Here is a 14045-nt window from a genome sequence, read left to right on the forward strand (position 1 = left end):
CAGAACAGGTACTCGGCTCTTATCGGGGAATCCAGCCTTAGCATTGATGCAATGAATGAAAATCTGACGAGTATCATTACGGATTGGGCAGTGGAAGTTGAAGGTACGGTACTTAGGACACTGGCAAGTGGTTCCAGGAGACGAAGAACTTCATTAAAAAGCGTCAAAGCATAAAGGCCTCGAATACAACATACAAACTAAAATTGGCAGATCTTTCGAGGTTGATTAATAAGTGTAAGGTATCCGATGTAAGAAAGTATAACTGGGAGAAAATCGAATACGCTCTGAAAAATGGAGGAAGCATCAAAGCAGTGAAGAGAAAACTTGGGATAGGCAGAAACCAGATGCATGCACTAGAGAACAAGGAAGGCAAAGTAACTACCAATACGGATAAGATAGTTCAAATAGCGGAGGTGTTGTACAGAGATCTGTGCAGTAGCCGGGACAACCACGACCTTAATATAAAAACTAGCAATAACCCAAATGTTGTCCCACCAGTAATTATAGAAGTCGAAAAAGCCTTGGAGGGAAGAAAAAGAGGCAAATCTGCTGGTGAGGATCAGATAACATCAGATCTGCTAAATTATGGAGGACAGATTGTTTTTTTTAAAAAAAAAACTAGCCACCATGTTTATGAAGTGTCTCCTGACGGGAAGAGTACCAGAATCTTGAAGAATGCTAACATCATCTTAGTACATAAGAAAGGAGATGACAAGGACTTGAAGAATTACAGGCCGATCAGCTTGCGCTCTGTCATATACAATCTATTTACAAAGGTAACAGAATTAAAACAACATTACAATTCACTCAACCAAGGGAACAAGCAGGATTTCTGACAGGCTATACTCAAGAATCGACCACATTCATACTATCAATCAGGTAATAGAGAAATGATCAGAATACAGCCAACCACTATACATAACTTTCATTGATTACGAGAAGAGAGTGCGTTTGATTCAGTAGAAAAATTAGCAGTCATGTGGACACTGCGGAATCAAGGCGTCGACGAAGCATATATAAACATCCTGGAAGAAATCTACAGGGTATCAACTGCCACCATAGTGCTCCATAAAAAAGTGACAAAATACCAATCAAGAAGGGTGTAAGGCAGAGGGATACAATCTCCCTACTGCTATTTACTGCGTGCTTACAGGAGGTTTTGAGAGGCCTAGAATGAGAAAAGTTAGGAATAAGAGTTAATGCAGAGTACCTTAGTAACCCACGCTTCGCCGATGGCATTGCATTGCTGAGTAACTGAGGGGACGAATTGCAACTCATGATCACGGAGTTAGACAAGGAGAGCAGAAAGGTAGGTCTTAATATGAGTCTCCAAAAAACGAAAGTAATGTACAACAACCTTGGAAAAAAACAGCGCTTCAAGGTATGTAATAGTCCACCCGAAGTTGTAAAAGACTATGTCTACTTAGGGCAAATAATAACCGCGAAGCCAAACCACGACATTGAAGTAACTAGAAGAATAAGAATGGGGTGGAGTACATTTGGCAAGCACTCTCAAGTCATGACTGGTAGATTGCCACTATGCCTCAAGAGGAAGGTATATAACAGCTGCATTTTGCCGGTTCTTAGCTACGGAGCAGAAACATGGAGACTTACAAAGAGAGTTCAGCTTAATTTGGGGATGACGCAGCGAGCAATGGAAAGAAAAATGGTAGGTGTAACCTTAAGAGACAAGAAGAGAGCAGAGTGGATTAGGGAACAAACAGGGTTAAGGATGTCATAGCTGAAATCAAGAAGAAGAAATGGACATGGGCCGGGCATGTAGCGCGTAGACAGGATAACAGCTGGTCGTTAAAGGTAACTAACTGGATTCCCAGAGAAGGCAAGCGGGTTAGGGGGAGACAGAAGGTTAGGTGGGCAGATGAGATTAAGAAGTTTGCGGGTATAAATTGGCAGCATCAAGCACACCACTGGGTTAACTGGTGGAGCATGGGAGAGGCCTTTGTCTTGCAGTGGACATATTCAGGCTAATGATGATGAACATCCAAAAACCACAATATGCCTACAAGAGACGCCACAGTGGGGTGCTCCGGAAATTTTACCACTTTGCTTCTTTAACATGCACCTAAATGAAAGCGCATAGACCACAAGCATTTTCGCCTACATCAAGAATATGGCAGGGATTCGATCCCGCTACCTGCGGGTCAGCAATAGAGCACCATAACCACTAGACCAACCTAGCGGGTAGTAAAAAATACGGTTTTGGTAAAGTCGGTATGCGCTACTTGTCGTTTAGCACGGTAAGGATGCAAGTTAAACTGTATGATACATATTGCTGAAAATATGACAGCATGGTAGAGTGATCCCATTCTCTCAGTTTCAAACTCCTTGCTTTTCAGTGGCAACTTTCACTTGCAGACGTGGTTAGTGGATACGAAAGGTGTGAACGACAATGCAATAACCTAAATTCGTATATGACAACTCTAGCAACCTTTACTTACCATATGGGGCATATAATGTGACATGCAATGCACAGGATAATTTTTGTGTCAATTGACAAAGGCAATCAACAGTATTCCGCTATGTAATGTGTCTGTTTGCGGCGTAAGACATTGCTTGCACACAGTTTCTTTAACTTTATGTAAATAATATCGTTACTATGTATATTGCTCGTAACTTTGGTGATGACACGCCCACCCATGTTTCTACATTCTGTGCATTTCTTTTCTTGCGTCATGTCGCTAGCTGTAGAACTTGCTCGGTGCGCCCGTCTAGTCATGTCAATGTGAAATAAAAAAACAGATGAAGCGAATATATATATCTTGTCGTATATTTTTCAGCTTGATTGATTGATTGATTGATATGTGGGGTTTAATGTCCCAAAACCACCATATGATTATGAGAGACGCCGTAGTAGAGGGCGCCAGAAATTTCGACCACCTGGGGTTCTTTAACGTGCACCCAAATCTGAGCACATGGGCCTACAACATTTCCGCTTCCATCGGAAATGCAGCCGCCGCATCCGGGATTCGATCCCGCAACCTGCGGGTCAGCAGCCGAGTACCTTAGCTACTAGACCACCACGGCGAAGGTATTTTTTCAGCTGAATGTTCCTTATTCTTGCGCTGTTTGCCACAGTGCTGAACAATAAAGCTTGTGCTCACTACAGCTGTGATGTGTTGGGGGCTGGCTGGTCCCGACGAAGCAGAAGAAGAAGAAGACGGCCGACGGAGACGTACGCGGCCGGTGGGGACACCGACCAGCCCGAACACGCGGGTTGGCGCGAAGCGCCGAAAGAAAGCACAACCGCACTCCACGGTTACCTGACACACACTCCTTTATTTTACAGTCGCCTTGAAATCCTAGATGCCAGAGCGGCGCCCCCTGGCATCCTCACATGTCAATCCGAAACTGAAACTGAAAACCCAAAACACAACAATCATCCCCTCCTCGAAAAAAGCACACCTATACACTGTTTATATTTATACATGCTCGATACCAACATATTTTACAAGGTATGTACATTAGAACACATAAAAATTGACGGGGAGAGGCCCGTAAAGGTCAACACCTACAACCTCGAAAGGCATTGAAGGGCACGGAAGTGGCTGTAGAGGTCCAGCAGGTGCAGACGTGGGGAGTTTACGACGCTGGCATGGGTAGCAGGAACCGACGTACCGAGCTACACTAGAAGAAAGGCCAGGCCAGTAATAACGACATCGATTGCGGTCAAGAGTTTTTTTTAAAACCAAGATGACCAGCAGTCAAGTCATCGTGGAATGCTTCGAGCACCTGAAGTCGAAGAGAGCGTGGCAGTATAGGAACCCAGCGCTGACCGTCAGTGTGGTAGACGTGGCGGTAGAGAACCCCATTGTCCAGCTTAAAGTGCAGGAGTTGACGACGGAGTCGCGCGTTTGGTGAATGAGAAACTCCGAAAGGTGGTCCATCATGCGTCTGCAGTATGAATCGGACCGCTGGTGGGAGATAAATGTTGGCTCGTCGTCCGAAAAGGGTTGCGTTATCGATGCGAGCGTATGAGCTTTGGTAGAAGTGGCGGTTGAGTTCTCACCAACGCTCATATGGGTAGTTGGAAGCGGGCAACGAGATAAAGCATCGGCGTCTTGAGGTTTTCTGCCTGACTTGTAAGTTTTGTCAAAGTCGTACTCCTGCAAGCGTAGTATCCGCCGACCCAAGCGTCCGGACAAGTTCTTCAGTGTAGAAAGCCAGCATAAAGCATGGTGGTCCGTAATGATTGTGAAGTGACGGCCGTGGAGATAGGGACGAAACTTCTGGACCAACCAAACCACAGCCAAGCACTCTTGCTCAGTTATAGTGTAGTTCTTTTCAGCAGGGGTGAGTACGCGACTGGCATATGCAACAACTTTCTCTAGGGAAGACTTGTCGCGTTGTAAAAGAACGGCTCCTATACCAAGGCCGCTAGCGTCGGTATGAAGGATAGTCGATGCGGCTTCGTCAAAGTGGCAGAGCAGAGGTTCAGACGTGAGTGCCCACTTCAACAGCTCGAATGCCGTTTGACATTCTTGAGACCACAGAAAGGGGACGTTCGAAGCGAGTAGTTTGTGTAATGGAGCAACAATAGAAGCGAAGTTCTGGATAAACCGGCGAAAATAGGAGGCAAGGCCAAGGAAACATCGAAGCTGCTTTGGTTTTTCGGGACGCGGAAAGTGAAGGACTGCAGAAATCTTGTCAGGGTCGGGCCGGATGCCATCTTTGCTAACGACATGTCCTAAGACCTTGATAGATTTGCTAGCGAAAGAGCATTTCTCAGTGTTTATTTGAAGCCCGGCGCCGGCAAGGCATGTCAGAACTTGATCCAGTCGTTCTAGGTGCTCAAGAAACGTTGACGAAAAGATAATAATGTCGTCCAGGTAGCAAAGGCAACTTTTCCATTTCAGGCCGCGCCGCACGGTATCTATCATGCGCTCAAAAGTCGCGGGTGCGTTGCAGAGCCCCAAAGGCATCACGTTGAATTCATATAGCACGTCGGGGGTTGCAAACGCCGTTTTCTCCTTATCATCTTCATGCATGGGGATCTGCCAGTACCCAGAACGCATGTCGATGCTTGAAAAAAATTCCGCGCCTTGTAGGGAATCAAGGGCGTCGTCAATGCGTGGCATAGGGTACACGTCCTTGCGTGAGATCTTATTGAGCGCCTGGTAGTCCACGCAAAAACGCACAGAGCCATCTTTTTTTGCGGACCAAAACAATAGGAGACGACCAAGAACTAGATGATTGACGGATGATTTCCCGTTTAAGCATGTCCGCAACGTTTTCTTCTATAATTTTCTTTCAGCTAGAGACACGCGGTAGGGTCGGCGGTGTACGATAGATGTCCCAACAGTTTGAATTCGATGTGCTGTAGTATTAGTGCGGCCCAGCTTAGACAAGCAAAAATCGAAAGAATTTGCATGTTTCTGTAACAATGCGAGCAGCTGCTGCCTTTGTGAATGTGTCAATTCGCTGCTGATAGTGGTGGTAAAGGCGGAGGAAGAAACATGCTCACCGAGGGAAGGTTGTTTGGATGCGATGGCCTGAAGTGGCGTGACAAATACAGGCTCGAAGTCGGCAACACGGGCCACAGTAGTGCCCTGTGGCAGTAAGATCTTCTCCGGCGTAAAGTTGACAGCGGTGACAAGTGTAGAGCCATTGCAAAAACGAGCGACACCGGACGGAAGAACTATACCTTTACAAACGCAAAGTGGTGACGGTGAAACCAATACATCACCGTGATAGATGTCATTGGACGTAATGCTGACAATTTGCTCTTGTAGTGGAGGCAGTTCGGTGTCTTTCGCAGCGACCAGACGTAGTGGCTTGTGATTGTCGTCGTCAAGCATATAGTCGGTGTCAGCGAGGTGAACGACGCGTTGTCCACAACAAATCGCCGCGGAAGCAGATGATAGAAAATCCCAGCCTAAATTTAGTTGGTGAGAGCAGCGGGACAGGACAGCAAGCTGGACATGATGGCGGATGCCGTCGATGAACACACGCACAGTACAGAACGCGGAAGGGCGAATGACATTCCCCTGGGCAGCAACTAACGTGGGGCCATAGTAAGGCATCATTACTTTCCTTAAATGTTCACACAAATCAGCACGCATCACAGACAATGTCGCACCTGTGTCCACCAAAGCATCGACTCGCACTCCTTCCACTTCCACAGAAAGCTTGTTACACGGGCCTGATGGACGAATTTCAGTTCTAATTCCGAATGCAGTTTTTCCTCCACAAACTGCATCACTTAGTTTCCCGAATGAATATCAGATGAGAATGAGGCGGGCCGAAGTGGAGAAGTGGAACGGCGGAAGGACGAAGGCGAGCGGCGTCTTGTGTTTCGGCTGTTTCCTGGTGTAGTCGATGCCGGAGGAGATGGAGACCGGTGCGGGGGAGACGAATTACGCCGACCTTGATAAGACGCCTCAGTATACGAATCCCGTTCGCGCACGTCGTTCCGACGCTCATCTTGCTGGCGCTTTCAGCAGAAACGAGATATGTGGCCGCGATAGCCACAGTAGTTGCATACAGGGCGAGACGAGCGCCACTGTGGGGAATAGAAGGCATTCGGGGCACCTGAAGATAGTGCAGTTAGGTGGGCCGGAGGGTCAGGGAGCACGGAATGGTAGTTTACCGGGGGAGCGGCAGCAACTGATGCGTAGGATGGACGCAGCAATGTCACGTGGACGTCACTGGGAGGCACGGCAGCAACTGCAGGGTACGTGGGTCTGGGGCGTGAAACAGGTGGCTGTACAGGCGCAACGCCGGTCAGCGATGTAAGTTCCTCCCAGACGATGTCACGCAAGGGCACTCCCGTAGACTGTGTAGGACACGGTGTAGGAGGTGTGAAGCCCATAGACCGCAATTATTCACGTATAATGTCGCGGATGAGTCACGCAGGTGGCCATGAGACGTAGAGTGGTGGTCGTCAATGTCCGCTTGGAGGCGAACAGAGTCCAGCGTATCAAGGCGCTGGCATGTCATCACGACATCAGCGATAGTAGCTGGGTTTTGGACAGCAAGTGCATTAAAGGCAACAGGCCCAATGCCTTTCAATATGTGGTGCACTTTGTCCGATTCCGGCATTGATTGATTGACACGCCGGCACAGTGCGAGGACATCCTCGATGTATGAAGCGCAGGATTCACCGGGATGTTTTCGGCGAGTATCAAGTGTCCTCTTCGCGATGGCGGATCGAATGTCCGGGGTGCCAAAAACGTGTCGCAGCTGCTGCTGGAAGGTAGCCGAGTCGGGTAGGTCAATGACATGGTTAAAATACGATGTCTTTGCGACTCCGGTCAGACAAAAAGGGACGTAACGCAGTTTAGCGGCCTCGTCCCACCGATTAGCGACACTTACGTGGTCGTAGTCGTCGAGCCAGTCTTCTACGTCTTCTCCACGAAGACCAGCGAAGAGCGGGGGTTCCCGCTGATGCCCGTGTATGTAAATAGGAGGGGCAGCTTGTGTCGGTGCGTGGTTGATGACATCAGCTCCGGTAGGCTCGGTCTGGGACATGCTGCCTGACAGTGGGCGCAATTGGCGGCCTGAACGAAGCTCCAGCGGGTAGAGCGTGCTGCGGGAGGTAAGAGGACCGAAAATCCATCTTCACCACGTATGAAGTCTTGGTAGTCTTGGTTGCGACAGCGTGTAATTGAGGAAAAACCTCGCAAACTATCGGGCAGAGCCAGTACACAGACGATGACGATGATGATGACCCAGAGTGGCAATGAAGACAAAGAGACAAGCAGATGATGGTGATTGTGAAAATGCAGGGATGAGGACGATGCATGTAACAAATGCCCAAAGTGTGTATGTATGTATGCATGTACGGATGTATGTATGTATGTATGTATGTATGTATGTATGTATGTATGTATGTATGTATGTATGTATGTATGTATGTATGTATGTATGTATGTATGTATGTATGTATGTATGTATGTATGTATGTATGTATGTATGTATGTATGTATGTATGTATGTATGTATGTATGTATGTATGTATGTATGTATGTATGTATGTATGTATGTATGTATGTATGTATGTATGTATGTATGTATGTATGTATGTATGTATGTATGTATGTATGTATTGTAGAGAAGCCGCCGAACACTGAAGTGGGTCAAACTCTCAAGTGTTCTCTAGTGGGTCTACCCAAAAAGGACGCTGCTCGCGCTGGGAGTCCGTGCTTGGCTGTTACTGTCGCCAATGTGTATACTCGCTGCGTGCCTGCTAATAAACGCCATAACAAATTGGTGGAGAGTGCTACAATCCCCTTCGATGCCCTAGGAACTGCGCTCACGTACCCTGCAATCTACCATGTCCCATGACGCCTCTCAGCAAACGCCTCCTCCCATGCCACCCCCTTGTCCTGGTGTCCCCAGGATCCGAGATCCACCCATCTTCACGGGCACCGATGGCACTGACGTGGAGGACTGGCTCGCCATTTACGAGCGCGTGAGCGTCCCCAACAAATGGGACGAGGACGGCAAGTTGACAAACTTGGTGTTCTAGCTTGCGGGCGTTGCAAGCTTGTGGTACAACAACCACGCGTCCGATGTCGCAACCTGGTCCGATTTCAAGACCGCTATCACCAACGTTTTTGGCCGCCCTGCCGTTCGTAAGCGGCAAGCCGAGCAGCGCTTACGCGAACGCGCTCAGCAGGCCGGTGAATCATTCACCAGTTACATAGAAGATGTACTGGACCTGTGCAAGAAATCCAACGACAGCATGTCCGAATCAGACAAGATACGGAACGTCATGGAGGGCATTGACGATGATGCCTTCACGATGCTACTTGCCAAAAACCCAGACACAGTAGCTGAGGTCATCACGCTGTGCCAGAGCTACGAGGAACTCCGCCGGCAGCGTTCGATGACCCGTCGCTCCACACCACGAGATGCAGGGCTTGCAGGCTTGGAGGCGAGCTGTGATCAGTTGGCACTGCTGGCAGACCTCAAGTCCTCCATACGTGAGGAAATCGCGCGGCAGTTCTCTCTCCTGCCTTTTGCCCACCCACCGGCTGCTCAACAATCGGCCACTACTATTCTTCCACCCATCCGCCGAGCAATTGAGCAGGAAATAGCGGAGGTCATGCCTGCGTACCAACCACAACAGCTTCCGGCCCCTGCGCCCCCCAAGTTACGCCCAAGTGGTCGCCAGGCCGCCTTCAGTCGTTCAACCGCCCGCCCCACTGACTTACGCCGAAGCTGCCGGACGACCTCCATCCTTTGCAGCGGGTATGCCGGCTACGTATGATGACGTGACCTCTCAGACTCAGCTTTAGCATCCCCTGCAGCCTTTCCAGTCACCGTTCCGTCCATCGGCTCTTGCGTCACGGACAAGACCTACCCCAGCGAACCCATGGCGCACACCCGACAACCGGCCCATCTGCTTTGCGTGCGGTTACGCCGGTCACGTAGCCTGTTATTGCCATCGCGTACAGCCGGCTCCTATTTCTTCGCCTGTTGCTGGCCACCTCAGCCCTCCCTATCACGACGAACCACCGCCTATGCCACCGCCGTCTCGCCCAGGTCCATCTCCTCGAAGGTCGCCGTCTCCTCGACGTCGTTTCCTGTCCCCCATGAGGCCAAGTTCGGCTACTCATGAGCGGGAAAACTAGTCGCAGTCCCCGAGGCAAGGACTGCGATGCTATTGCAATGTGAAAGCCCTCAGAGCCGCCCATCTAATGTCATAGACGTGCTTGCGGACGGTGTTCATGCATCTGCTCTTATTGACACTGGAGCTGCAGTATCCCTTATGGACGAAAACTTTTGCCGCTCGCTTCGAAAAGTGACGACGCCGATTTCAGGGTTGTCCCTTCGTACTGCCGGTTCACATCGTATTTATCCTTCAGCGGAGTGCACAGCTCGCGTTGTTGTTCAGGACGTTCTGTATGTCGGTCAATTCATCATCATTCCTACATGCTCTCATGACGTCATCCTGGGGTGGGATTCTCTCTCCCGAAGTGACGCCGTCATCCATTGTGCCGCTGCCGAAATTGAACTCTCACCCTTCTCGCATTTGACGCCGGAAGACAGTCCCTCGAAACTGAGCAAGATTCTCGTGAAAGACGATACCATAGTGCCCCCAAGCTCGGCGATGGGTGTATCTGTCTACTGCGCTGGACTCTCCGACACAATTGCACTCGTTTCGCCATCCGACCGTGCTTGCCTAAAGAAAGGGTTGCTAGTACCTTTCGCGACCGTGCAAATCACCCAGAGCAACGCCGCTATTTTTGTCACCAACCCATCCCCGTACACTGTTACCTTGGTTCGAGGGGAATGTCTCGGCAGAGTGGAACCAGTGGATAAAGCACAAGTCCTGGACGTACCTGATGACTCGCGTTGTCCCAATTCGCGTACCGTCAGTGCTGTTTCCACTTATGATTCACCCTCTCCCTATGTATTTGGCCCCTACATTGATGACAATCTTACGTCGGTACAGCGTTCCCAGCTTCTGGACCTGCTGCGAGAATATCATTCTTCTTTCGATGTCGGGCGAAGTTCTCTCGGTCGCGCGTCCGCTGTTACACATCGTATCGACACTGGTGCCCATCCACCATTACGGCAACTCTACCGCGTGTCGCCTGCTGAACGTCGAGAAATTAACGAGCAGGTTGATGATATGCTTAGACGCGACGTTATTCGGCCCTCGGACAGTCCATGGGCGTCTCCTGTTGTTCTTGTTGTGAAGAAAGATGGTTCTGTTCGGTTCTGTGTGGACTACAGACGGCTCATAAGATAACTCGCAAGGATGTTTACCCACTGCCGCGCATCGATGACGCAATAACAGCCTTCACGGAGCCGAATTGTTTTCTTCTCTCGATCTGCGCTCGGGGTACTGGCAAGTACCCATGGCTGATGACGCTCGACCGAAGACTGCGTTCATCACACCTTGTACTTGGCTTATACTTGGCTTGTATGAATTCAACGTCATGCCGTTTGGTCTATGTAATGCACCTGCGACCGTTGAGCGCATGATGGTCACCGTTCTGCGCAACTTGAAATGGCACACGAGCTTGTGTTAGCTCGATGACGTTGTTGTGTTCACCACAGATTTCTCCACGCATCTCCAACGTCTGAAAGGAGTTTTCGCACGTGTGAGCAATGCGGACTTGCAACTAAATCTGAAGAAGTGCCGCTTTGCAGCACGGCAACTCACCATCCTAGGGTACGTCGTGTCTAAGGATGGCATTCTTCCTGACCCAGCCAAGCTTCGGGCCGTGGCTGAATTCCTCAAACCTGCGTCCTTCAAAGAACTGCGTAGTTTCGTGGGCCTGTGCTAATACTTCCGACGCTTCATACGAAACTTTGCTACGATTATATCAGCGCTGACGAAGCTCCTTGGAAGTAACGGGCCCCTCAATTCGTGGTCGTCTGAGTGCGACGACGCGTTCGTGAAGCTCCGCCATTTGCTGGCGTCTCCTCCCATTCTACGCCACTGCGACCCTACGGCTTCGACGGAGGTGCACACAGACGCCAGTAATGTAGGCCTCGGCGCTGTCCTGGCGCAGCCCAAACCCGGATTCCCTGAATATGTCGTAGCATATGCAAGCCATACGCTCACGAGAGCCGAGACAAACTACACCGTCACGGAGAAAGAGTGCCTGGCGATCGTCTGGGCCCTTACAAAATTTCGACCTTATTTGTATGGTCGCCCATTCGATGTCGTCACCGATCATCATGCACTATGCTGGCTTTCATCATTGAAGGATCTCTCATGCCGTCTCGCCCGTTGGGCTTTTCGCTTACAAGCCTACGACATCCGCGTGCTGTACCGCAACGGACGCCAGCATGCTGATGCCGACGCCCTCTCGCACTCCCCTCTGCCTGTGGTGATGTGTGAAGGTGATGTGTGCGCGTACGTCTACTTGTGTGTGTGTGTCTGTATGTATGTATGTATGTATGTATGTATGTATGTATGTATGTATGTATGTATGTATGTATGTATGTATGTATGTATGTATGTATGTATGTATGTATGTATGTATGTATGTATGTATGTATGTATGTATGTATGTATGTATGTATGTATGTATGTATGTATGTATGTATGTATGTATGTATGTATGTATGTATGTATGTATGTATGTATGTATGTATGTATGTATGTATGTATGTATGTATGTATGTATGTATGTATGTATGTATGTATGTATGTATGTCAGACGCTATTGGAAGACTTCTCTGATCAGCCGAAGGAGGCGTTCAATACCAACAAAGTTGCCTGTGTGCTCCTTTTTGACTGCAGCAAGGCTTTCGATAGTGTCCATCATACCTTGTTATTGGATAAACTTTTTCAGTTAGGGTTTAGGGGTGCTTTCTGGTCATTGTTGGCACAATTCCTCCAAGGCAGTTGTCAACTTTTATCAGTTGAACAATCTCACAGCGCGCTCCAAATCATCAAAACCTTTCTTTGTCCGCCAAAATTCTTTGTCCGCCACTATTCAACATTTTTGTAAATGACCTTCACAGCGCGATACCGGTTTCTCTATGTCAATACGCCGACGACACTGTGATCGTGACGACTACAAACAACTTTTATGAGGCGATTAATCTTCTCCAGTCAGCTGCCACTAAAGCCATGGATTGGTTTCGAGATAACCTTATCAATATAATGGTGTTTAAAACTAATCCAATCTGCCTCCATAATCCATTGAAGAAAGTAACCCTTGACTATCTTTTCATTTTGCATTGTTCTGACTGTTCATCCTGCTCTTGTAGTCCATTACAATATTCATCTGTTGTGAAATACCTTGGCTTATACATTGACAGCGACCTTTCCTGGAATAGTAATCTCGCCTATGTTTGCAAAAAACTTCGCGCTGTGTCATGTCTGTTATATAACAAAAGATACAACATGCCGTTTTCAGTACGTAAGATGATACCACACGATTTAGGTTACAGTATACTGCGTTACGGAATAACCATTTACGGACACTGTGCTGTCCGATGGCACAATAGAATAAACAGATTATTGCAATCGGTTTTAAAAAATATATCTTACGACCTGAACAATAATTCTGAAAAAGATATTTTCAAAACGCTATTTAGGCTAAACTTCAATGATCTGTTAATTCAAACGGTTGTTTTAAATCATTTCTGGTCAAAAGAATTCCTGGTTCCGTATGTTACTTCTCGTTCTCTAAGGCCCAAAGCACCTTACTTTAGGCCGCGGTGTTCAACAAAGTACGGAACTAGAATACGAGCCCATTACGTACCAACCTATTTCAATGTACTTCCCCCAGCATTTTGCGCACAAAAACAAAATACAAATTAGAGAAACTGCTATGGCGTATCTGTCTAAAATTGTAATGCATGTCGTGTGTTCTGCTTTACGCGCTCAGCAAAGACACAACCACACGAGACGCTAGCTAGCAAGGGACTGTTTATTGATGGCTGCCGCGCCGCGCGCGCGCCCTCTCTCAAGGTGGCCAGGTGAGGTGGGATCATCCCGATTTATTAAGCGGTGGCCCGCCTGGTACATCCTCCTTTTTCTTTAGGTGATGTAGTCGGCAAAGCGCGTCGGTGCTCTACGTGGCCTAGTTGATCTTCTGAGACTCGAGTCGGCTGCTTCTTGTGCCTGGCAAGTGACCTTATGCTGGGACGGGACCACGTCGGGGTCCCTTGATGGTTGACTTGCAATGGGTGGTGCACGTTTTTCCAAACGCTGGGCAGCGTCTTGGTCCGTGAATCTTGCCACAGTAGCCACAGCGTCGACGTTGTCCGCTCGTACGAGACTGTCCGGCAGCGTTTGCAATTTTTTCGACTCTCTGCACTTTCGCTTCGCTTTCAAGAGCCCGGTTCTGCGTTGCTGCCAGTTCCGCGGCTTTGCAGATTTCTACAGCTGATTCTAGGGTTAAGTCCTTCTCCTGAAGCAGGCGTGCACGTAGCTTCTTGTCGACGATACCGCACACTATCTGGTCCCTCACCATCGAGTCCCTAAGTTCGCCAAAATTACAAGTCTGTGCTTTCAACTGAATGTCGCGCAAAAACTGTTCGAAAGGTTCACCATCCTGTTGTTGCCGACTGCGCAGAACGTACCTCTCGAATGTCTCGTTGCACCGAGG

Source organism: Rhipicephalus microplus, chromosome 4, assembly GCF_043290135.1.
Source record: "Rhipicephalus microplus isolate Deutch F79 chromosome 4, USDA_Rmic, whole genome shotgun sequence".
Taxonomy (NCBI): Eukaryota; Metazoa; Arthropoda; class Arachnida; order Ixodida; family Ixodidae; genus Rhipicephalus; species Rhipicephalus microplus.